Source organism: Ceratotherium simum, chromosome X, assembly GCF_057802395.1.
Source record: "Ceratotherium simum simum isolate JZ-2026a chromosome X, ASM5780239v1, whole genome shotgun sequence".
Classification (NCBI taxonomy): domain Eukaryota; kingdom Metazoa; phylum Chordata; class Mammalia; order Perissodactyla; family Rhinocerotidae; genus Ceratotherium; species Ceratotherium simum.
Genome location: NC_141940.1, coordinates 68,488,918 through 68,515,379, shown reverse-complemented (window position 1 = coordinate 68,515,379; position 26,462 = coordinate 68,488,918). Strand labels below are relative to the sequence as shown.

Below are 26,462 nucleotides of genomic sequence, written 5' to 3'. Positions count from 1 at the left end.
CAAAAGGGAGTTATGGCCCAAACTGAAGGCCCAACTTGGCACCTCTACCCTGAGGACAAGGTAAACATATACCCAGATACCATTGGAAGAGCTCCAGCCTTCCCAACCATGCATTTCTCCTCTTTAAAGGTCACCCAGACTAAAATAGACTCATTTATATTTCCCCCTTGATCCTGGGATTTCCTTATTCTCTCCTAGAGGTGCTAATTAGGAGAAGCCAGAAGAACACGTGGTAATAATGACATTGGCCCCTCATATCTGCACCAGGCTTTATGGTTTATGAGGCCTTTTCACATTTATTGTGGCTATTTAATCCTCTCAACAACCCTGTGAGGTAGATTAGCATCATCCCCATTTAACACGAAAGGCAATTGAGACCTAGAGGGGTGACTAGACATGTGTTTTGTCCCACATTTAGTAGATGAGAGGCAAGAGTCGAAGACATGTGCCTTGAAGAGGCCACATGTTATATATTCAACTCCCATCTGGTCAGACTTGACTAGAGGGTTAGTTTCCTGGTACATTCTTGTGATGGTTAGCTATGGGCTGTCCCTAGGCCCCAAGAAGTTATATCTCTTTAAGCTCCCAGCCCCTAATTCCAAGGCACCCAGTGCCTTGATATTGCCTACCTAATCACCACCTCCACTCCCCCAAATCAGGTCTTTCTCAGCAAGTTTTTCATAGACATAATGGGGGAGAATTAAAGCAATAAAATTACTAAATATATTCTTTTTTTTTTTTTTAAAGATTTTATTTATTCATTTTTTTCCCCCCAAAGCCCCAGCAGATAGTTGTATGTCATAGGTTCACATCCTTCTAGTTGCTGTACGTGGGACTCGGCCTCGTGCTGGACGGAGAAGTGGTGCCTCGGGGCGCGCCCAGGATCCGAACCCGGGCCGCCAGCATCAGAGCGCGCGTACTTGACCGCTAAGCCACGGAGCCGGCCCTACTAAATATATTCTAAGCAGCACTTTCAGCCTCCCACGCCATCTTTGAGTATACCTGCCATTCTATTTGGGGTCTTGACAATCATACTTCTTTCTGCTGGTTTATAAAGGCTAAGGGAGCCTCTCCAAGTTCCTAAGTTCTTAAAAGAGGAGGCAGTCAGACTTGAAACCGATAACTGGTTCTGTTGTTTAGTTTACGACCAGAGGCCTGGCTCCAGCTCTGGCTCTTGGCTGGCCTCTGTGAGCAGAAAGAAGGAAACTAATTTTTCATCCTCTGTTTCCAAAGTCCGATCTAACTGTCTGCACGCAAATTCCATGACAGAGTTAGGCGCTTTAGGCGGCAGCAGGTGGAAAGTGTTTCATTCCTGATGGGAATTCCTGGGCCCAAATCCCAAGCCCCTCCTTCCCGTCTCTCAGCAGCTCACAGGCCCCTGTTCTCTGATTGCCCCACCATCTCCTAAGCAAAGCAAACAGAATCCCGGCTCAGCCTGGCCCCAGCAGCATCTCCCTTAAGCGCTGACTGCTTACCTGAATTAGGAACCGGGACCTCCAGGAATTGATTGAGCTTAGTTGTGTGGGGCAGTGGCAAGTGCTCTGGGCTGGAAATGAGCAGCCCGAGACTCCGAGGCCCACCTCCATCTCACATCACTTCTTTTGAGGCCTAAGTTTTCTCATCTAGAAAGCAAAGATAACAGTGGCTTCCTAGCCTGCCTTCATAGGGTTTTGCACAGAAAATGAAAGTCCTATCCAAAAGCAAATGACAAAAAGTATGGAATAAACTTGTTCAGCCCACAATCTCTCAGCGCCAGCCCCAGGGCACAGTCAGTCCCTGGTTAGGGGATAAGAGTGCTCCAAAAAGGACGATAGAGCAGTTAAAACATGCATTGCCTTCCCAGGCCCCATCCTCCACTCTGTTCCCTGAGTCTGAAGGTTATCTAAATTGAGGCTGATGGGGGTGGCATGTGAAGAATGTGTTAAGGGGGGTGCTTCCCCAGCAGACACGAGAAAAGTCTGGGCATGAGTCCATATGTGTATGAGCAAGCATTGGAGGAGGAGGACTAGGGATGCCAAGAGGCATAATGGCTAATGTGCCCAAAGTGTGTGAATCACATCCACGTACAAAGCACAGCAGTGTCCACCCTCACCCAGCCCTCTTTTCTACCTACTATTAACTGACTCCTCCAACAAGGCCACCCTTTGCTGAGGCTTGTGCAAGGAGATGATCCCTTCTTCTCATTGTGATTCTGGCTTACCCCCATCTCCAAAGACAACCAAGGAGCCCAGGCTTTGCCCTCCAGGAGCTCATACCTGTAATGGGGAAAAGAGATACCCACAGACTTGAAGAAGTAACTTGCTGTTTAAGACATGCTAATTTGAGCTGTCTAAGGGACATCTAGGTGGAGTTTTCACCAGCCAATTGAATATATGGATCTGAAGCTCCAGAAAAAGCTCAAGTCTGGAGGTAGAGATTTGAGAGTCATCTTGAAAGAGATCATTGTTAAAGCCATGAGAGTAAATAGGATCTCGCAGAGATCTGAGGGATACCTTATAGAGCAAGAATGGAAGACAGCCAAGGATGGACTCCTGGACCCAATTACTTTGAGAAATGGGGGGAAGAAGCAGAATGGTTAAACCAAGAAGACTGAGAAAGAGCAGTCAGAAAGTAGGAGAACCAAGAGAATATCATGAAAATCAAGGGAGGAGAGTTGAAAATCAAGAGGGTGAGCACAGAGAAAAGGGGTCAAGGAAATGAGCACAGAATGAAGGCTATTTGATTTGAGGACCTTTGAAAAAGTGGTTTTAATTAAGTCTTGAGGGCAAAATCAAGACAGCAGAGAACTAAGGCCTGAGAGGTAGGGTTGCCAGAGCTAGTATTCAGGTTTGAAAGGTTTGCAGGCCACTGACAGGATGGAGGGAGCAGCCAGAGTCTTACAGCAAGGTCAGGCAGAGGACTTTCAAGGAGAGGGAGAGCTGAACTTTCTGTCCTCCCTGTTATTCTCCTATCAAAGTCACCTTACACTCCTTGGTCTCCTTCCTGTCTTCTTCTGAGCCTATCCCACTTCCTGCCTTGCCCTATCCTGTTTCTAGTAGGCTACAATGAACTCGACTGAAGAAATATAGAACCACTGCAAATATGTGCCCTCTGACCCCAACTGGATCTGCCTACTGCCCAACATATTTTCTAGGCATCTCATGTTCACTCCCCAAAGCAATGGTTTCAATTTTTGTCCACTTTCCTTAACACACTGGCCTCCACCCACTGGTTCTTGGCAGATGATCTCACTTCCTGTTATACCTACAAGATAGTCTTATCAGGCCCAAAATCCCTCCACTCTACCTCAAGTATCTCAAACTCTACATCTTTGCTCTCACTCTCCTCCTTCCTCCTGTCTTTGAGAAGAACACCAGTGCCCCAATCCATGCCTTGAGTTCAGTTCCCACTAGTCCCCCTCCAGAGCTCTGCTCCCTTATTTTATCCCCTCTCAGATTGATTTAGATGTATCTTGTCTCCTCAATAAGACCCTGAGCTTCTCGTGACAGAGACTGTTACACTGTTCCATAGCTTCCACAGCAAAGCTATAAAGAGCCAATGACTTGAAAGAGCAACCTAATTTCAAGCATTCAATACATTCTAAATCCTTGGAAAACCAGCTTCTTAGAAGTAGTTTACCACAGCTGTTAAAAACACATACTTTGGAGCCAGACTACTTGGATTAGAATCCTGGCTCTGCCCTTACTGGCTGTGTGATCTTGGACAATTCACTTTTTTCAAATTTCTAAACATATACAAAAGTTGAAATAATTTTACAGTGAACACCCATATACCCACCACTAGATTCTACCATTATCATTTTACTATACTTGTTTTATCATATATATACTTATTATCCATCCCTCTATCTATCCATCAGACCATCCTTTTGTTGTTGTTGTATCTCATATTATGTTGCAGACATTAGTACACTTTCCCCTAAACACTTTATCATGCATGTTATTAACTAGAGTTTAGGATAATTTGCATTTAACTTCTCTTTGCCTCAGTTTCCTCATCCATAAAACAGGAATAATAATAGTACCTACCTCAAAAGACTTGGGGGAGGGTTAATACATGTAAATACTTAGAATAGTGCCTACATATAGAAAACAGACCAAAAATTTGGTTATTACTGTTATTACTCTAGCAGATCCCTTCTGCTCAATTGCTTCTAAGAGAAGCAGGCCAACATTGCATCTCTTCCTTCCTGTCTTACACACAAATTTCTCCTAGGTCCTCTGAGGTCCCCACACTGATAGTTTATCCTTTCTCCCAAAAGATACAACTTCCTCCAACCTTCACACCACTAGGCATTCAGTCACCCTGGCCTGAAACCATAGAGCTTCCTTTTTGGCTGTGTGACTCTTTTCTCACTTGTCTTTGCTGCACCCTAGTTAGGGGCACTTGGAAAGAGAACACTTGCAAAGGGCTGGAAAGGTCTTTGTCAGAGGAAGTGCCTTTCTTCTACACCACACTGCCCTTGATTCTGTTTCAAATCACAATCCAATCTAACTTGAAAATCACAGGTAGGAGAAAAAAACTGACTGGAATATTTGCCCTGTAAGCCAAATAAGCAACTTAGGGTAGCAAGGAGGAGGTGGCACAGATCATGGCCAAAGGCATCCCTCCCCTCTCGAAGAGGGGCCATGTTGCTGAAGAGACTTGCCTAACATCCCAATCACACTCCCTGTTATTATATATAACTGAGTGGGGAAAGCCTTAACACAAAGGAACACAATCCACCCACTGCCCTGGACAATTTTCTCTCTGGGCCCCATCACCACACTTCTTGACCAAGTTGTATGTGGTAGGCAGAATGCTAAGATGGTACCCCAAGATCCCCAGCATCTGATGTACAGATTTTCTCCCATTTATTCAATCAAACATTAATTTAGGTCCTGCTGTGAAGGGATTTTGCAGATGCAATTAAAGTCCCTAATCAGTTTAATTTATTTTAGGAAGATTATCCTAGGTGGACCTGACCTAATCAGGTGAGCACATAAAATAAGTCAGAGACACTCAAATCAACAGAGGTTCTCCTATTGGCCTTGGAGAGGCAAATAACCATGTTGTGAACTGACTGTGGAGAGGGCCACATGGCAAGGACCTGAGGCCAAGGAGCTGAGAGTGGTCCCCAGCCAACAGCCAGAAAGAAAATGGAGACCTCAGTTCTATAACCACAAGGAAATTAATTATGCCAAAAATCAGTGAGCCTAGAAGAGGACCCCAAGCCTTAGATGAAATTGCAGCCCTACGGACACCTTGATTCCAGCCTGGTAAGACCCTGAGCAGAGGACCCATCTAATCTGCACCCGGACCTTGACCCATAGAAACTGTAAGACAATAAGTTTGTGTTGTTATAAGTCACTGAATTTGTGATAATTTGTTACACAACAATAGAAAACTAATACAGTGTGAAAAATCCTTCTTTTCTCTTATTTCAGTGAAGACAAGGTTGGAATTTTTTTTTTTTGATGTTTTAATGGTTTCTAACATTGTGAAATTTTGGGTTGTACATTTCTGTTTGTCCATCACCATATATATGACTCCCTTCACCCCTTGTGCCCACCCCCCACCCCCACTGCCCCTGGTAACCACAGTCCAGTTTTCTCTGTCCATGTGTTGGTTTATATTCCACATATGAGTGAGATCATACAGTGTTTGTCTTTCTCGTTCTGGCTTATTTCACTTAACATAATACGCTCCAGGCCCATCCATGTTGTTGCAAATGGGACGATTTTGTCTTTTTTTATGGCTGAGTAGTATTCCATTGTACATATATACCACGTTTTCTTAATCCAATCGTCAGTCGAGGGACATTTAGGTTGCTTCCACTTCTTGGCTATGGTGAATAATGCTGCAATGAACATAGGGGTGCATAAGCCTCTTTGGATTGTTGATTTCAGGTGCGTTGGATAGATTCCCAGTAGTGGGATGGCTGGATCATAGGGCATCTCTATTTTTAATTCTTTGAGGAATCTCCATACTGTTTTCCATAGAGGCTGCACCAATTTGCATTCCCACCAGCTGTGTATGAGGGTTCCTGTTTCTCCACATCCTCTCCAACATTTGTTGTTTTTTGTCTTGGTGATTATAGCCATTCTAACGGGCGTGAGGTGGTATCTTAGTGTTGTTTTGATTTGCATTTCCCTGATGATTAGTGATGTTGAGCATCTTTCCATGTGCCTATTAGCCATCTGTATATCTTCCTTGGAGAAGTGTCTCTTCATTTCCTCTGCCCATTTTTTGATCGGGTTGTTTGTCTTTTTGTTGTTCAGTTGTGTGAGTTCTTTATATATTATGGAGATCAACCCCTTGTCAGATGTATGTTTTGCAAATATTCTCTCCCAGCTGGTTGGTTGTCTGTTCATCTTGATTCTGGTTTCATTTGTCTTATAAAAGCTCTTTAACCTGATAAAGTCCCACTTGTTTATTTTTTCTTTAGTTTCCCTAGTCTGGGTAGGCATGTCATACGAAAAGATTCCTTTAAAACCAATGTCAAATAGTGTGTTGCCTATATTTTCTTCTATGAGTTTTATAGTTTCAGGTCTCACCTTCAGGTCTTTGATCCATTTTGAGTTAATTTTTGTGAATGGCGATAGCACATGGTCCACTTTCATTCTTTTGCATGTGGCTGTCCAGTTTTCCCAACACCATTTATTGAAGAGACTTTCCTTTCTCCATTGCATGTTCTTAGCACCTTTGTCAAAAATTAGCTGTCCGTATATGTGTGGATTTATTTCTGGGCTTTCAATTCTGTTCCATTGATCTGTGTGTCTGTTTTTGTACCAGTACCATGCTGTTTTGATTACTATTGCTTTGTAGTATGTTTTGAAGTCAGGGATTGTGATGCCTCCAACTTTGTTCTTTTTTTTTAGGATTTCTTTAGCTATTCGGGGTCTTTTGTTGCCCCATATAAATTTTAGTATTCTTTTTTCTATTTCTGTGAAGAATGTCATTGGGATTCTGATTGGGATTGCATTGAATCTGTAGATTGCTTTAGGTAATATAGACATTTTGACTATGTTTATTCTTCCAATCCACGTGCATGGGATATCTTTCCATTTCTTTATGTCATCATGGATTTCTTTCAATAGTGTCTTGTAGTTCTCATTGTATAGGTCCTTCACCTCCTTGGTAAGATTTATTCCTAGGTATTTTATTCTTTTTGATGCAATTGTAAATGGCATTTTCTTTTTGAGCTCTCTTTCTGTTAGTTCATTATTAACATATAGAAATGCAACTGATTTTTGTAGATTGATTTTGTACCCTGCAACTTTGCTGTAGTTGTTGATTGTTTCTAATAATTTTCCAACAGATTCTTTAGGGCTTTCTAGATATACAATCATGTCATCTGCAAATAGTGAGAGTTTCACTTCTTTGTTGCCTATTTGGATTCCTTTTATTCCTTTTTCTTGCCTAATTGCTCTGGCCAAAACCTCCAGTACTATATTGAACAGGAGTGGTGAGAGTGGGCAGCCCTGCCTCGTGCCTGTTCTCAGAGGAATGGCTTTCAGTCTTTCCCCGTTGAGTATGATGTTGGCTGTGGGTTTGTCATATATGGCCTTTATTATGTTGAGGTACTTTCCTTCTATTCCCATTTTATTGAGAGTTTTTTTCATAAATGGTTGTTGTATCTTGTCAAATGCCTTCTCTGCGTCTATTGAGATGATCATGTGATTTTTATTCTTTGTTTTGTTGATGTGATGTATCACGTTGATTGATTTGCGGATGTTGAACCATCCCTCCGTCCCTGGTATAAATCCCACTTGGTCATGGTGTATGATCTTTTTAATGTATTGTTGTATTCGGTTTGCCAATATTTTGTTGAGGATTTTTGCATCAATGTTCATCAGTGATATTGGCCTGTAATTTTCTTTCTTTGTACTGTCTTTGTCTGGTTTTGGTATCAGGGTGATGTTGGCCTCATAGAATGATTTAGGAAGTGTTCCATCTTCCTCTATTTTTTGGAATAGTTTGAGAAGGATGGGTATTAAATCTTCTTTGAATATTTGGTAAAATTCACTGGAGAAGCCATCTGGTCCTGGACTTTTATTTTGGGGGAGGTTTTTGATTACTATTTCAATCTCTTTACTTGTTATTGGTCTATTCAGATTCTCCATTTCTTCTTGGTTCAATTTTGGGAGGTTGTATAAGTCTAAGAATTTATCCATTTCTTCTAGATTGTCCAATTTGTTGGCATATAATTTCTCATAGTATTCTCTTATAATCCTCTGTATTTCCATGGTATCCGTTGTAATTTCTCCTCTTTCATTTCTAATTTTATTTACTTGAGCCTTTTCTCTTTTTTTCTTAGTAAGCCTGGCTAAGGGTTTGTCAATTTTGTTTATCTTCTCGAAGAACCAACTCTTTGTTTCATTAATCCTTTCTACTGCTTTTGCTCTCAATTTCATTTATTTCTGCTCTGATTTTTATTATTTCTCTCCTTCTGCTGGCTTTGGGCTTTGTTTGTTCTTCTTTTTCTAGTTCTGTTAGGTGTAATTTAAGGTTGCCTATTAGGGCTTTTTCTTGTTTGTTAAGGTGGGCTTGTATCGCTATGAGTTTCCCTCTCAGGACCGCTTTTGCTGCATCCCATATGGTTTGATATGGCATATTATCATTTTCATTTGTTTCCAGATAGTTTTTGATTTCTCCTTTAATTTCATCAATGATCCATTGGTTGTTCAGTAGCATGTTGTTTAATCTCCACATTTTTGTCACTTTCCCAGTTTTTTTTTCATGCTTCATTTCCAGTTTCATAGCATTATGGTCTGAAAAGATGCTTGTTATGATTTCAATCTTCTTAAATTTATTGAGGCTTGCTTTGTTTCCCAACATATATATGGTCTATCCTAGAGAATGTTCCATGCGCGCTTGAGAAGAATGTGTAGTCAGCTGTTTTTGGATGGAGTGCTCTGTATATGTCTACTAGGTCCATCTCGTCCAGTTTTTCATTTAAGTCTACTATTTCTTTATTGACTTTTTGTCTGGATGATCTATCCATTGCTGTAAGTGGGGTGTTAAGATCCCCTACTATTATTGTGTTGTTGTTGATTTCTCCTTTTAGGTTTGTTAATAGTTGCTTTATGTACATTGGTGCTCCTATGTTGGGTGCATATATATTTATAAGTGATATGTCTTCTGGATGGAGTGTCCCTTTTATCATTATATATTTCCCTTCTTTGTCTTTCTTAACCTGTTTTATCTTGAAGTCTACTTTGTCTGATATGAGTATGGCAACACCTGCTTCATTTTGTTTGCCATTAGCTTGGAGTATTGTCTTCCATCCTTTCACTCTGAGCCTGTGCTTGTCTTTAGTGCTAAGATGTGTTTCCTGAAGGCAGCATATTGTTGGGTCTTGCTTTTTAATCCATCCTGCCACTCTGTATCTTTTGATTGGAGAGTTCAATCCATTTACATTTAGGGTAATTATTGATATATGAGGGCTTAATGTTGCTGTTTTGTCACTTATTTTCTGGTTCTTTTGCATTGCCTTTGTTTCTTGTCCCATTTGTTTTGGACTGCCAATTCAGTTTGGTTTTTCTGCCTTATGACTCTTCTAGTTTTCTCCTTGTTTATCATATGTGGTTTTGTTTTGATTATTTGTTTAGTGGTTACCTTGAGGTTTGGGCAAAAAATCTTGTGTATGAGATAGTCCATTATCTGATGGCCTCCTATTTCCTTATACTAAGTCAATTCAGTCACTTTCCTCTTCCCCTTCTAAGTTTTTCTTGTTATACCTTATTCTCTCTTGTGTTGTGGCTGTGTGTTTACAGTGATGAGGTTAAATTTATTTTTGGTGAATTTCTTCCTTTGATCTTTGAATTTAGTATTTAAGTGGTTGCTAACCTATTCCGGTAAAGATCTACTATTTTTCTGAGTTTGTCTACCTACTTTTCTCCTTGCTCCAAGCTTTGTGTTCCCTTTCTCTTCTTTTTTTCAGGCCTGAGGGCCTTCTTGAGTATTTCTTGTAGTGGGGGTCTCGTGGCCATGAACTCCCTTAGCTTTTGTTTATCTGGGAGAGTTACTATTTCTCCATCATATTTGAAGGATATTTTTGCTGGATAGAGTATTCTTGGCTGAAAGTTTTTGTCTTTCAGTATTTTGAATATATCATTCCAGACTCTTCTAGCCTGTAGAGTTTCTGTTGAGAAATCCGCTGAGAGCCTGATGGGAGTTCCTTTGTACGTTATTTTTTGTTTTTATCTAGCTGCCCTTAATATGGTTTCTTTGTCATTGACCCTGGCTAGCCTTACCACTAGGTGTCGTGGTGAAGGCCTTTGTCTGTTAATATATATAGGTGTCCTGTTGGCTTCGCTTACTGGTATTTCCTGCTCCTTCCCCAGATTTGGGAAATTCTCAGCTATTATTTCCTTGAATAGGCTCTCTGTTCCTCTTTCCCTCTCCTCTCCCTCAGGAATACCTATAATTCTTATGTTACATTTTCTAATAGAGTCAGATATTTCTCGGAGTCTTTCTTCATTTCTTTTTAGTCTTAGTTCTCTCTCCTCTTCCATCTGGAGTATATCTGTATTCCTATCCTCTAAGGTGCTAATTCTTTCCTCCATATTGTCAGCTCTGTTCTTTAGAGATTCCAGATTCTCCTTTATCTCCTCCATTGTGTTCTTCATCTCCATCAGCACTGATTGGTTTTTCTTTATGATTTCAATCTCTTTTGTGAAGAAACTCCTAATCTCATTGAATTTTTTGTCTGTGTTGTCTCGTGTTTCGTTGAGCGTTTTTATGATAGCTATTTTGAAATCTCTGTCATTTAGTTTATGGATTTCTGTGTCTTCGGGGTTGATTTCTGCATGCTTGTCATTTTGTTTCTGGTCTGGTGATTTCATATATTTTTGCATTGTGGTTCCTGTGTTGGTTTTGTTTTTCCTCATCCTGGAAATCTCTGGTTGCAATTGCCACCTGCCGCCACTGTCTGGTGGTAAATGGCTGTGTAGTCTAAGCCCCCTGCACCCTGCCCCGGTTTTTCTGCTGCGATCCGCAGTTTTGTTTTTTTATCCCCACTGCGATCCACGGGTCCAGTCATTTGATCAGGTCTGCCATGGATTGCTTGGTCTGGTCTGTCGCAGATCACTTGGTCTGGTCTGCCGCAGATCGCTAGGTCTGGTCTGGTCGGTTGAGCTGCAGAGTCTGGTTTGCGGGGAGAGGGGAGCTCTCTCTTTTGCCCTCTGGGTCCCTGACGTGGGAGGCTTCTCGTTTGCCCCTCTTTATCCGCTCTCTGGGGTGCTCAGATGTTGATGGTAGTCCTGTGGCTCCTCTGAGTCCTCTGTGCCAGAGTTTCCCACTGGCTAAGAGAGCCCGAAAAGCCACAGTTTCCCCGCCGAGGGCCGCCCCTCCCCCCTCTCTGGGAGCCGCGCGGACCGGGATTGCTGATCTGATGGGGAGGGAGAGGAGTTCTCCTTACCTCTCCCCACTTCCTCCGGGGGCCCAGCATGTTCTGCTCTCAGATGTGCGGCAGTGTGGATCCCTCCGCTCTAGCTTTTCACTGTCTGGGATTCCGTTGTTGGTCTGTGACTGTTCCTTTTGTTGTATCTTGTCGGGGGAAGAGTTCATGGGAAAGCTCACTCCGCCATGATGCTGACGTCACTCTCTGGAATTTTTCACATAGAGCTTTTACCATAAACCAAGAGCAAGCAAAACAAACACCAACACAGACACAGCTAATTTTACGTAACATTGAAATCTGATCCCAAAGTAACTCAAGTAGTCCCACAGGTTGGCCTGTCTGATATAGCTAATGGGACATTCCATCCCAGTTCCTTCATCTTATACCTCAGCACTGTCTGGGGTGAGTCAATGCTAAAGCAAGCCACTGAGACATAGAACCCCAGGTTCTGGGCTATGTCCTTTTTCACTTCCAAAGGCTCCCTAGCCTTCTGGAACAGAAAAGCCCTTTCCTTTTCTGTCCCAAAGATTACTCTTCAGGGTTACAAACCCTTATTCACCAACCTTGCAGTCACTTCTCTAGCCAATGAGAGGTTTTCAAGGCTCTGGCCACTGGAAATACTACCTTCTCTCCTAGCCTAGTCGGCCCTATGGTCTGTGGACCATTGACTGAGGTTTATTCACCAGCCAGTTTGTAGGTTTGTGCTCTTTAATTAGTGAAGTGAAAACAACTGTTGATTGAAGCTTAATGGAGCTGCCTCCTTCTTCCCTGCTTGTAAGATCAACTATGCCTCCAGAAGCTGCTTTATTCTCTTGGAACAAGGTGACATTCTTCAACTCTAGTCTCAAAAAGAAATCCAAGAAAATTCCCTAAGATCATGCTCAGAAGGTACAATTCCAGTTTGTATAATACTTTACAGGATAAATAGACATATACAATCACCGACAATCAGAACTAGAAAGGACTTTAGAGATCATCTAATTCTGTGGTACCCAAACATGGCTTATCATCAGAATCCACTGGGGAGCTTGTTTGGTACAGATCCTAAGTCCCACACCCAGATATCAGCATTCAGGACACCTAGGATACAGCTCAGGACTCTGTCCTATCAAAAAAATGTCTCCAGATGATTCCAATGCTCAACTAGGTTTGGAAAGAAAGGATTCTATTTTTCTTGCTTCCAGATATGTGGCTTTCTTCTTCTATGCCCCTATGGGTTACAGCACTGTTAAAGGCTTCTAGCTCTATCCTTGGCTCCATTCACTATCATCTTACTTCTTGAAGCCATAAATGGTAAAAGTAATGGTGGGCAATAATGATTTTAGGAAGAAAAAAGATTCAATCCTCACAAAAACTCTGTGGTGTGGGAGTATTATTGTCTCCATTTTATAGATGAGGAAACTGAGAATTAAGTAACTTGTTCAGGGCCACATAGCTAGTAACTGGTGGACCCAGCAATGAAAACCAAGTCTCCTAAGCCTAAGAGTTCCCTTTGCTACTTCCATGATGAGTTTATTAGCCAAGTGATGGAGACTTACCAGTGGATCTGGGGAGAGGGCTGGAGTAGAAGGGAAGTATCAGGCAAGGACTAGGGACCAAGGCAGAGGGAACCTAGAGAAGTGGTTCTCAACCTGGAAGGATTTTGCCCCCCAGGGGACATTTGGCAATGTCTGGAGACATTTTAAGTTGTCACAACCGAGTGAGAGTCTGCAACTGAGTAAGGAGGTGCTATTGGCATCTAGTGGGTAGAGGCCAGTGTTGCTACTAGACATCTTGCAATGCACAGGGCAGCCCGCCCCCCACACACACACCCCAAAGAATTATCTGGCCCAAAATGTCAAGAATGCCAAGGTTGAGAAAGTTTGACCTAAAGTGTAGGAAATTGGCTGAAGATGAGGGAATATGCTTCTTTTAGCTAAAAATAGGGAGTGAGGTAAAATATAAGGCAAGCGAGAAATGCCAGGGCCCAGGCACCACAATGTCCAGCACCTGCCCAAAGAGGTCTCAGATAAGTCATGGAGGTCTTTTGCTTAATTTCCCTAAAAGCAATGTGGCAATTCTCCCCTCACCTGGAATATTTGAAAAGGGACTTTAGAACCACAGTTCTAGAAGCACTGTCCACACTACTCTGAGTGAGAGTAACTTACCCTCAAAAAAGGAGAGAAGACTCAGCGGAGAGGGGCACAGAGAGAAAAGCAGAAAAACAGAAACAGAGACATGGGCAGCATGTAGAGAGAACAAGCTTCAGAATATGCACAGGAAATAGCCAAAAGAGACTCCACTTGGATACTCACATAATAAATCACATAACTGGGAAAAAATTAATCTAAAAGACAAATGTTTCTGAGGTAGGCTGAAGCTGAAGAACATCAGGGCTGAGAGATACCTGGCCTTGCTAACCAGTGAGCCAGGGGTTGGCCTTAATGTGTGGTGAGTTGCAGAGGTCATTCTGGAAATGCCTGGACTGTCCCAAGGTCCAACTGGGGCACAGGGAGATCTGGCCCTCTATCCAGGGTCCTACTTATTAGTGAAAATACCCTGAGCTGGAGAGATTGGGGGCCTAAAGAAGATCTTGAAATATGATCCTGGAGAATCAGCCAGTATGATTGATGAAGACAGATGAAAGAAACTAAATCTGGACTAGACCAAGCCTGAGGAGGGAAATAGCAGCCTGCATGTATTTAGACTGTGTAGACACAGCTAAACGGTATGGATAGGGGTGGGGAATAGGGGATCATGGGCAAGAAGGGGGCATGGGGCAAGATCATAAATCTCAGGGGGGGCAAGGAATCAAAAAGAAAATGCAGGACATTAAAGACAATATCTACCTGCATTTCAAATGTGTTTGGGCTGATGCTGAGTGCCAAAAACAACTCTCGCTTGGTTGGTGGAGATGGTAAGTCCCAGGTCATGATCATATTTGTATGAGCACCTACCACCCAAACTTTCTTTACCCAGAGTTATCTCTGGAATATAGTCCACTTTCAAGGTAATATAGTGCTCTGGGGAAAGAGACGTCCTTTCTAGGTAAGGTGGCAGAGAAGTCTTCACAAAGGTTGATTGCCTGACTCCATCTATTAAACAAATCTTTACTAAGATCCAAAGTGTGCAGAAGACTGTGCTAGGAAATGTTGGGAATACAAAGGAAATGCTGGACATGGTCCCTGTCCTCCAATAGCATATAACGTCCTTCAAGAAAACATTTCATCAGAGCCATACGATGTTAGTTGTATCACTGTTTATCACTGATAAAGGCAGGCAGTAGATGCAAAGAAGTCCTAGGGTGCCCAGACAGTCAGACAGGGCACTGAGACCTAATGTCCAGGGAAGCTTCTTGGAGGAGCAGAGCTTTGAATGATAGGTAAGATTTAGTGAGGCTGAAAGAAAAAAGGGAGGTCTGTCCAGGGGAACAGAACAACCAGGAGCATAGTTTGGGTGCAAAAAAAAATCTCATTAAGGAATAGGTGTGGGAGGACACTTCCTGATGACCCACAAATCATTCTACATAGGTGACCACAAAATAGGTTACTTACTATTTCTGCCTACACATAAGGTCAGCTTTTAAACACTCCCTTACTAAGTTGGATAAAGCCTTCCCTGACTTGGCCCTGGATTTATTTTGACTTCCTTTCCACAATGGCCCAACTGGCTGGCTCCTCAAGATGGCATTCTGATGGGTGGATTATTTTCCATCATCAACTATCTGGGGTTGCTAAATGAATATGTATCTGTCTAGCCTTGTTATGTCAGAATACCTAGAAAGGCCGGAGTGATTTAATTTCAATAAACATGATGTAGAGATGAGTTCCAGACCTTCTGCCTGGGTTATGTCAACAGATATAAACCCCAAAAGGAGTTGTGGCCACATATGAGAGCCAACTTGGGGCCTCCAGTGGAAAGCAAGAAAAAAACCCCATGCCCCTTCTAAATTTGTCTGGTATTTATAACCACCAGGTTGCGGGAACTGCTTTTGACTGTTTTCACTGGAAGCGCAATGAAAGGATATTAAACTACTTAAAGGAAGGTGGTATTTTGCTTTGGCACCTGAAACACATCTTACTCTTGATGGAAAATCCTTCCATTATACATTGAATACAGTCAACACTACAGGACCAGAGCTACTACAGTGGAAAGGTGACTAGACCAATGGTCTCTCCTACCACAGCCTTCAACCTCCCTCTGTAATGACCTGCCTGGCTCCCTGCCCAGGTATTCCTTTGTGCCTCATAGCTACAGGCACTTTGTTTATTCAGTCATTGATTCAATTATTCATTCAATAATTTTTACCAAGCACCAGCTATGTACTAGGCACTGTATCAGGTACTGAGGATCTAATCAAATTAAACAGGGCCGGCCCGTGGCTTAGCGGTTAAGTGCGCGCGCTCCGCTACTGGCGGCCCTGGTTTGGATCCCTGGCGCACACCGCCGCACTGCTGCTCCGGCCATGCTGAGGCCGTGTCCCACATACAGCGACTAGAAGGATGTGCAACTATGACATACAACTATCTACTGGGGCTTTGGGGAAAAAAAAGGAGGAGGATTGGCAATAGATGTTAGCTCAGAGCCGGTCTTCCTCAGCAAAAAGAGGAGGATTAGCACGGATGTTAGCTCAGGGCTAATCTTCCTCACAAAAAAAAAAAATTAAACAATCCTAGTCCCTGTCCTCCTAAAGCTTACATTCTAGTGGAGGAGACAGACATTTGAAAATTACACAAATAAACATATACTTATAACCTGTGATCAATGCTACAAATGAAAAGACCAAAGTACAGTTGATTCTCTTATTCACAGTAGTTACACTCTATAAAGTCACCACCAACATTGAACTAGTGAGTCCTGAATCACTGCTCCTGGGGAAATACAGGGTTAAGTTCCTGTGAGCCTCTGATCACAATATTTTCATCAACTGATCAATACATAACCTTGTTTTGTGTGTGTCTCTGTTTAAGACACTTTAATATATATTACTGATTTATTAACGTTGAACTCACAGCCAACAGCACAACTCACGCCTGAATGAAGCTTATCTAAAAAAAGTATTTTCTCTGTAAGACACATCACAGTCTTGTGCTTAGGAACACTAGACAGCACTTCAGCACTATGCACAAGAGCTATTTGAAACAGCAAAATCACCAAGAAAAAGCACAAAAAAATGCAAAAATGTGGCATTAAATAGATTACAAAAAGGACTCTGTCTTGGGCCGGCCCCGTGGCTTAGCGGTTAAGTGCGTGCGCTCCGATGCAGGCGGCCCGGGTTCGGATCCCGGGCGCGCACAGACGTGCTGCTTCTCCAGCCATGCTGAGGCCACGTCCCACATACAGCAACTAGAAGAATGTGCAACTATGACATACAACTATCTACTGGGGCTTTGGGGGAAAAATAAATAAATAAATAAAATTATAAAAAAAAAAAAAGGACTCTGTCTAAATTATGAGAGCTGAAACAAGAAGGCAGCGTATTGCCCTGTTCAATCCCAGCTGGGAATACATGCCTTAGACGACTCAAAATTTTCACCACCATGTGCCTGTCCATGAATGATGGCCAAAGCACCATGAGTATTTTTTTAATTCAATTTATTTAAACTAAAAAAAAAACAGTTCACCCATTTCTCCCACCCCCTACGCCACACCTCTTGCAGCCACCAATCTCTTCTCTGTATCTGTGAGCTTGGTTTGTTTTTGTTCTGACATTTCATTTAGCATAATGCCCTTGAGGTCCATCAATGTTGTCAAAAATGGCAAGATTTCATTCTTTTTTGTGGCTGAATAATATTCCATGGGATATATGTACCAAGTTTCTTTATCCATTCATCCATTGATGGGAACTTAGGTTGTTTCCATATCTTGGATATTGTAAATAATGAAGCAATGAACATGGGGGCACACATATCTTTTTGAATTAGCGTTTTTGTTTTCTTTGGATAAATAGCCAGAAGAGGAATTGCTAGATCATATGGTACTTCCATTTTTAATTTTTTTTTATTGAGGTAAAATTGGTATATAATATTATATAAGTTTCAGGTGTACAAAATTATAATCAGTATCTGTATACACTACAAAGTGATCACCACCAAAATTCTAGTTACCATCCATCACCATACAATTGGCCCCTTTCACCCATTTCGCCTACCCCTCAACCCCCTTCCCCTCTAGTTACCACAATCTGTTCTCTGTATCTATGGGTTTGTTTTTCTTTTGTTTGTTTTGTTTTGTTTTTTAGATTCTACATATAAGTGAAATCATACAGCATTTATCTTTCTCTGTCTGACTGATTTCACTTAGCATAATGCTCTTAAGGTCCATCCATGCTGTCACAAGGGGCAAGATTTCATTCTCTTTTATGACTGAGTAGTATTCCATCATATATATTCATCAATGAACATAGAGGTGCATATATCTTTTTGAATTGCTGTTTTTGTATTCCTTGGATAAACACCCAGAAGTAGAATAGCTGGATCATATGGTAGTTCTATTCTTAATTTTTTGAGGAATCTCCATACTGTTTTCCATAGTGGCTGCACCCGTTTGCATTCCCAACAGAAGAGTATGAGAGTTCTCTATTCTCTACACCCTCTCCAATACTTGTTATTTCTTGTCTTTTTAATAATAGCCATTCTAATGGGTGTGAGGTGATATCCCATTGTGGTTTTGATTTGCATTTCCCTAATAATTAGTGATGTTGAACATCTTTTCATGTGCCTGTTGGCCATCTGTACTTCTTCTTTGGAAAAATGTCTATCAGATCCTCTGCCCATTTTTTAATTGGTTCATTTCTTTTTGTTGTTGTTGAGTAGTATGAGGTCTTTATATATTTTGAATATTAACCCTTTCTCAGATATATGAATTGCAAATACCTTCTCCCAGTTGGTAGGTTGTCTTTTTGTTTTGATGTTGGTTTCCTTCTCTGTGTAAAAGCTTTTTAGTTTCAAGTAAGCCACTTATTTATTTTTGCTTTTATTTCCCTTGCCTTTGGAATCATATCCACAAAAACATTGCTAAGACTGATATCAAGGAGCTTACTGCCTATATTTTCTTCTAGGGATTTTATGGTTTGGGGTCTTACATTCAAGTCTTTAATTGATTTTGAGTTAATTTGTTTGTCTGGTGTAAGATAGTGGTCTAGTTTCAATTTTTTGCAAGGTGTTATCCAGTTTTTCCAACACCATTTATTGAAGAGACTGTCATTTCTGCATTGTACATTGTTGGCTGCTTTGTCATAAATTAATTGTCTGTATATGTAGGGATTTATTTCTGGGCTCTCAATTCTGTTCTGTTGATCTGTGACTGTTTTTATGTGAATACCATACTGTTTTGATTACTATAGCTTTGTAGTGTAGTTTGAAATCAGGGAGCGTGGTACCTCCAGGTTTGTCCTTTAGTCTCAAGATTGTTTTGGCTATTTGGGATCTTTTGTGGTTCTATACAAATTTTAGAATTATTTGTTTTACTTCTATGAAAAATGCCAAAGGAATTTTGATAGTGATTGCATTGAATCTGTAGATTGCTTTGGGTAGTATGGACATTTAAATAATATTAATTCTTCCAACACATGAGCACAGAATATCTTTCCATTGATTTGTGCCTTCTTCAATTTCTTTCATCAGTGTCTTACAGTAGTCAGTGTACAGGTCTTCCACCTCTGTGGTTAAATTTATTCCTAGGGATTTTATTCTTTTTGATGCAATTATAAATGGGATTGTTTTCTTCGTTTCTCTTTCTGATAGTTTGTTATTAGTGTATAGAAATGCCAGGGAGAGGAAGTCAAGATGGTGGCGTAGGCAGACTCTGAACTCACCTCCTCCCGCGGACACAGCCAATTTACAACTACTCGTGGAAAAATTACCCCTGAGACAGAACTGAAAACTGGATAAGAGGAACTCCTGCAACAACGGACAATCCTAACTGAGGTAGAAGAGGCAGAAACTCCCTTCTGGAGAGGAAAAACGCAAACTTCACAAGCCACAGAGCCTCACGGTTGCCTGGGAGCCACCCACAGGTACGCAGCCCACCCTGGAGGAGCGGGGCCCTGAGCTGGGGAGTGCCCCCGCTGTGGGCATTTTGTGGACACAGCACAATCGAGACGAGTGGTATAATATCTGACTTTGCCTGCTACTAAAACATGGGGGAGTACACCCAGAAAAGCTGGTTCACAAAGAAATTAAAACCAGTTCTTAAAGGGCCCACACACAAACTCACCCATTTCAGAAAGCAACCTAAAATCACCAGAAAGAAAGGTGCACAGTGCTTTGGTGAAAAGAGACTCACCTAATAGGTCCTGAGTGCATTTCAGTGAGAGGTGAGACATCTCCACAGACTGGGACATTGGCGGCAGCCATTGTTGTGGCCCAGTGTGAGCGTGCTGACACAGACGCCATTGGAGTTCTCCCTGGGGCCTGCTAGCTCAGGGTCTACCACACCGGCTAGAGCACTGATTTAATCCAGCTCAGTCAGGGCAGGCAGCCAACCCTAGAAACTGGCCCCACCCAACAACAAGCCCTCGGGCAACTTGTGGGCCTGCATAGATTGGTGACTGCAATCTCTGCAGCCTGGCCACTGAGCAGACTTCAGTGGGGCAGGGCATGCACAAGGAGCGGGTGGAGAGTGTGGGGCAGTGGTGGAGTGTGTGGGGCTCCCGCCGTGGACAGACTGGGTCCACTCAGTGAGGTCGGGGCACGCACACAGGGCAGGACTGTGTTGACTGTGTGTGTGGACCTGTGGGCGGCAGGGCTTGACAGCTGCAGAAGACTTGTGCTTCTCAAAGACCCACATAGGGGGTTTGCCCCACTTTCCGAAGCCTGAAACAATTGGGTGCTCCCGTACCTGAGGCCAGCCCCACCCAGCTGCAATCCTCAGAGAGCTGACAAGAGACCTAAAGACTGGAGGCTTATAGCAATTGTAAGGCCCTGAGCCTAACAACCTGACACAATGGGGGCCTACTCACTTAAAAGAAATACTGCAACACAAATGTGGTATTAGAACTTGCAGCCAACTGTGCTGGGGCTCCCCACACCTGATAAAGAGACTGAAGGGCCCACAACAACTACAAGCAGCTGAGCATTACAACAGCTGGCTAGAAACATAACAAGGACAACCTGGGCGCTTACAGGAAGAGCAAACAGGCCACAACAGAAGGACACACATAGCCTACATAGGGGTCAACCCAGGAACATTGAGAACTGAGGGAAGCATACTGCAGGCCTCCTAAGACATCACTTACATGAGGTCACCTATCCAAGAGAAGGAGACGTAGCTGACCTACCTAATATGTAGTCACAAGCACAGGGAAAGAGGCAAAATGAGGAGGCAAAGGAATACATTCCAAGTAAGGGAACAGGACAAAACCCCAGAAAAGGAACTAAGTGAAACAGACATGAGCAACCTACCCGACAGAGAGTTCAAACTGAGAGTGTTAAGGACGCTCACTGATGTGGGGAGAAGAATAGATGAACTCAGTGAGAATGTCAACAAAGAAATGGAAGATATGAAAAAGAACCAATCAGAAATAAAGAATACAATACTGGAAATGAAAAATTCACTAGAGGGACTCAAAAGCAGAGTAGAGGATACAGAAGAACGGATCTGTGAGTGGGACAAAAGACTAGAAGAAATTACCCAAGCTGAACAGGAAAAAGAGAAAAGAATTAAAAAGAGTGGGGACAGTCTAAGGGACCTCTGTCACAACATCAAGCACACTAACATCCGTGTTATAGGTGTCCCGCAAGGAGAAGAGCGAGACAAAGGGGCAGAGAATCTATTTCAAGAAATAATAGATGAAAACTTCCCTAACCTAAGGAAGGAAACAGACATCCAGGTACAGGAAGCACACAGAGCCCCAAACAAGATAAACCCAAAGAGGCCCACACCAACACAGATCATAAGCAAAATGTCCAGAATTAAAGATAAAGAGAGAATCCTAAAAACCGCAAGAGAAAGTCAAGTTACATACAAAGGAAACCCCATAAGGCTATCAGCTGACTTCTCAGCAGAAACCTTACAGGCTAGAAGAGAATGGCACGATATATTTAAAGTGCTAAAAGGAAAAAACTTACAGCCAAGAATACTCTAACCAGCAAGATTATCAATCATTCAAAATGGAAGGAGAGATAAAAATTTCCCAGACAAGCAAAAATTAAAGGAGTTTGTCACCAAGAAACCAGTGCTACAAGAAATGTTAAAGGGACTGATTTAAGGGGAAAAGAGAAGACCACAAATAGGAAAAATTATCTATTTCCATGATAAGAGGGTAATGGATACAAATGCACAAAAAGGAGGTTAGATATGATATCAAAAACATAAAAGGACGGAGGAGGGGAGGTAAAGAGTAGAGCTTTCAGACACAGGTCAAACTAAAGAGATGATCAGTTCTGTATAGAAGAAGAAAGGAACAGAGAAGGACTACTAAAACACTGAGAAAAACAAAAGTTAAAAAATGGCAGTAAGTACATACTTGTCAATAGCTACTTTAAATGTCAATGGACTAAATCCTCCAATTAAAAGGCATAGGGTGGCTGATTGGAGAAAAAACAAGACCCATATATATGCTGCATACAAGAGACACACTTCAGATCTAAAGACACTCACAAACTGAAAGTGAAGGGATGGAAAAAGATACTCCACGCAAATGGCAATGAAAAGAAAGCTGGGATAGCAGTACTCATATCAGACAAAATAGATTTTAAAACAAAAACTGTAAAAAGAGACCAAGAAGGTCATTACATAATGATCAAGGGCACAATCCAACAAGAGGATATAACACTTGTAAATATCTACGCACCCAATGTAGGTGCACCTAAATATATAAAGCAATTATTAACAGACATAAAAACAGAAATAGACAGTAACACAATAATAGTAGGGGACTTGAACAGTCCACTTACACCAATGGATAGATCATCCAAACAGAAGATCAATAAGGAAACACTGCCCTTAAATGATACACTAGAACAGATGGACCTAGTAGATGTATACAGAGCATTCCATCCAAAAACCAAAGAATACACGTTCTTTTCAAATGCACATGGAACATTCTCCAGGATTGATCACATATTAGGCCACAAAACAAGTCTCCATAAATTTAAGAAGATTGAAATAATACCAAGCATCTTTTCTGACCACAATGTTATGAAACTAGAAATCAGCTATAGGAAGAAAATCAGAAAAGCCACAAATACGTGGAGATTACACAAAATGCTACTGAACAACAACTGGGCCGACGAAGAAATCAAAGAAGAAATCAAAAAATACCTGGAGACAAATGAAAATGAAAATACGACATGCCAGAATTTATGGGATACAGCAAAAGCGGTTCTAAGAGGGAAGTTTATAGCAATACAGGCGTATCTCAACAAACAAAAAAAATCTCAAATAAACAATCTAACAATGCACCTAAAGGAACTGGAAAAAGAAGAACAAACCAAGCCCAAAATCAGTAGAAGAAGGGAAATAATAAAAATCAGAACAGAAATAAATGAAATAGAGACGAAAATAACAATAGAAAACATTAATAATACCAATAGATAGTTCTTTGAAAAGATAAACAAAATTGACAAACCTTTAGCTAGACTCACCAAAAAAAAAAGAGAGAAGGCACAAATAAGTAAAATCAGAAATGAAAGAGGAGAAATTACAACAGACACCTCAGAAATACAAAAGATTATAAGACAATGCTATGAAAAGCTAGATGCCAACCAATTCGACAATCTGGAAGAAATGGATAAATTCTTAGAATCATACAACCTTCCAAAACTGGATCAAGAAGAAGTAGAGAATTTGAATAGACCAATCACCAGTAAGGAGATCGAAACAGTAATCAAAAACCTCCCCCAAAATAAAAGTCCAGGACCAGACGGCTTCCCTGGTGAATTCTACCAAACATTCAAAGAAGACTTAATACCTATCCTTCTCAAACTCTTCCAATTAATTGAGGAGGGGGGGAAGCTCCCTAACTCTTTCTATGAAGCCGACATTACCCTGAGACCAAAACCAGACAAGGACAGCACAAAAAAAGAAAACTACAGGCCAATATCACTGATGAACATCGATGCAAAAATCCTCAACAAAATACTAGCAAATCGCATACAACAATACATTAAAAAGATTATACACCAGGATCAAGTGGGATTTATTCCAGGGATGCAGGGATGGTTTAACATTCGCAAATCAATCAACGTGATACACCACATTAATAAAATGAAGAAGAAAAATCACATGATCATCTCAATAGATGCAGAGAAAGCATTTGACAAGATACAGCATCCATTTATGATAAAAACTCTGAATAAAATGGGTATAGAAGGAAAGTGTCTCAACATAATAAAGGCCACATATGAGAAACCCACAGCTAAAATCATCCTCAATGGTGAAAAACTGAAAGCTATCCCTCTAAGAACAGGAAGCAGACAAGGATGCCCACTGTCACCACTCCTATTTAACATAGTACTGGAAGTACTAGCCAGAGCAATCAGGCAAGAGAAAGAAATAAAAGGGATCCAAATTGGAAAGGAAGAAGTGAAACTGTCACTATTTGCAAATGACATGATTTTATATATAGAAAACCCTAAAGAATCCACCAGAAAACTTTTAGAAGTAATAAACGAATATGGTAAAGTTGCAGGATACAAAATCAACATACAAAAATCAGTTGCATTTCTATACACTAACAACGAAGTAGCAGAAAGAGAAATTAAGTATACAATCCCATTTACAGTTGCAACAAAAAGAATAAAATACCTAGGAATAAACTTAACAAAAGAGGTGAAAGATCTCTACACAAAAACTACGAAACATTGCTGAAAGAAATTGAAGAAGACACAAAGAAATGGAAAGATATTCCGTGCTCTTGGATTGGAAGAATTAACATAGTTAAGATGTCCATACTTCCTAAAGCAATCTATAGATTCAATGCAATCCCTATCAAAGTGCCAACAACATTTTTCACAGAAATAGAACAAAGAATCCTAAAATTTATATGGAACAAGAAAAGACCCCAAATAGCTAAAGGAATCCTGAGAAAAAAGAACAAAGCTGGAGGTATCACACTCCCTTATTTCAAAATATACCACAAAGCTATAGTAACCAAAACAGCATGGTACTGGCACAAAAACAGACACACAGATCAGTGGAATAGAATGGAAAGCCCAGAAATAAACCCACACATCTACGGACAGCTAATCTTTGAGAAAGGAGCCAAGAACATACAATGGAGAAAAGAAAGTCTCTTCAACAAATGGTGTTGGGAAAACTGGATAGCCACATGCAAAAAAATGAAAGTAGACCCTTACCTTACACCATACACAAAAATTAACTCCAAGTGGATTAAAGACTTGAATGTAAGACCTGAATCTATGAAACTTCTAGAAGAAAACATAGGCAGTTCACTCTTCGACATCAGTCTTAGCAACATATTTTCAAGCACCATGTCTGACCGGGCAAGAGAAACAATAGAGAAAATACACAAATGGGACTACATCAAACTAAAAAGCTTCTGCACAGCAAAGGAAACCATCAACAAAACGAAAAGACAACCTAACAATTGGGAGAAGATGTTTGCAAACCATACATCTGATAAGGGCTTAATCTCCAAAATATACAGAGAACTGATGCATCTCAACAACAAAAAAACTAATAACCCAATCAAAAAATGGGCCAAAGACCTGAACAGACATTTCTCCAAAGAAGATATACAGATGGCCAACAGACACATGAAAAGATGTTCAAAATCATTAACTATCAGGGAAATGAAAATCAAAACTACAATGAGATATCACCTCACGCCCGTCAGAATGGCTATAATTAACACGACAGGAAACAACATGTGTTGGAGAGGATGTGGAGAGAAGGGAACTCTCATACACTGCTGGTGGGAGTGCAAACTGCTGCAGCCACTATGAAAAACAGTATGGAGATTCCTCAAAAATTCAAGGATAGAACTCCCATATGATCCAACTATTCCACTGTTGGGTATTTATCCAAAGAACTTGAAATCAATGCATAAAGATACATGCACCCCTGTGTTCATTGCAGCGTTATTCACAATAGCCAAGACTTGGAAGCAACCTAAGTGCCCATCAAGGGACGAATGGATAAAGAAGCTGTGGTATATATACACAATGGAATACTACTCAGCCATAAGAAACGATGAAATCCAGGCATTTGTGACAACATGGATGGACATTGAGGGTATTATGCAAAGTGAAACAAGTCAGAGGGAGAAGGTCAAATACCATATGATTTCCTTCATTAAGTAGTAGCTAACAACAACAATAAACAAACACATAGAGACAGAGATTGGATTGGTGGTTACCAGAGGGGAAGTTGGCAGGGAGGAGGGCGAAAGGGATAATTCAGCACATGTGTGTGGTGATGGGTTGTAATTAGTATTTGGGTGGTGAACATTATGTAATCTATGCAGAATTAGAAGTATAATGATGTACACCTGAAATTTATACAATGTTATAAACCAATGTTACTGCAATAAACAAAACATTTAAAAAATAAATAAATATAAATAAATAAATAAGTAAAAATAAAAAAAAAGAAATGCCACATATTTCTGTATGTTGATTGAATTAATTGATTAGTTCTAACAGTTTTTTGGTGGAGTCTTTAGAGTTTTCTATATATAATATCATGTCATCCACAAATAGTGACAGTTTTACTTCTTCCTTTCCAATTTGGATGATTTTATTTCTTTTTCTTGCCCAACTGCTGTGGCTAGGACTTCCAATACTAAGTTGAATAAAAGTGATGAGAGTGGGCATCCTCGTCTTGTTCATGACTTTAGAGGAAATGCTTTCGGCTTTTCACCATTGAGTATGATGTTAGCTGTGGGTCTGTCATATATGGCCTTTATTATGTTGAGGTACCTTCACTCTATACCCACTTTGTTGAGAGTTTTTATTATAAATGGCTGTTGAATTTTGTCAAATGCTTTTTATGCATCTATTGAGATGATCATATGATTTTTATCCTTCATTTTGTTAATGTGGTATATCACATTGATTGATTTGCAGATGTTGAACCATGCTTGCATCCCTGGAATAAATCCCACTTGATCGTGGTCTATGATCCTTTTAAT

The 26,462-nt window shown here is 41.0% G+C and overlaps 1 long non-coding RNA gene across 1 annotated transcript in view; it reads right to left on the bottom strand.

Moving 5' to 3' along the window:
* Window positions 1-10,105: 10,105 nt before the first annotated feature.
* The window catches only part of LOC147911881 (uncharacterized), a 36,493-nt gene continuing 20,136 nt past the window's right edge, over window positions 10,106-26,462 (bottom strand). The window contains exon 3 of the long non-coding RNA XR_015550690.1: window positions 10,106-11,590. This is a non-coding gene — a long non-coding RNA (uncharacterized LOC147911881). The remainder of the gene's footprint in view (window positions 11,591-26,462) is intronic.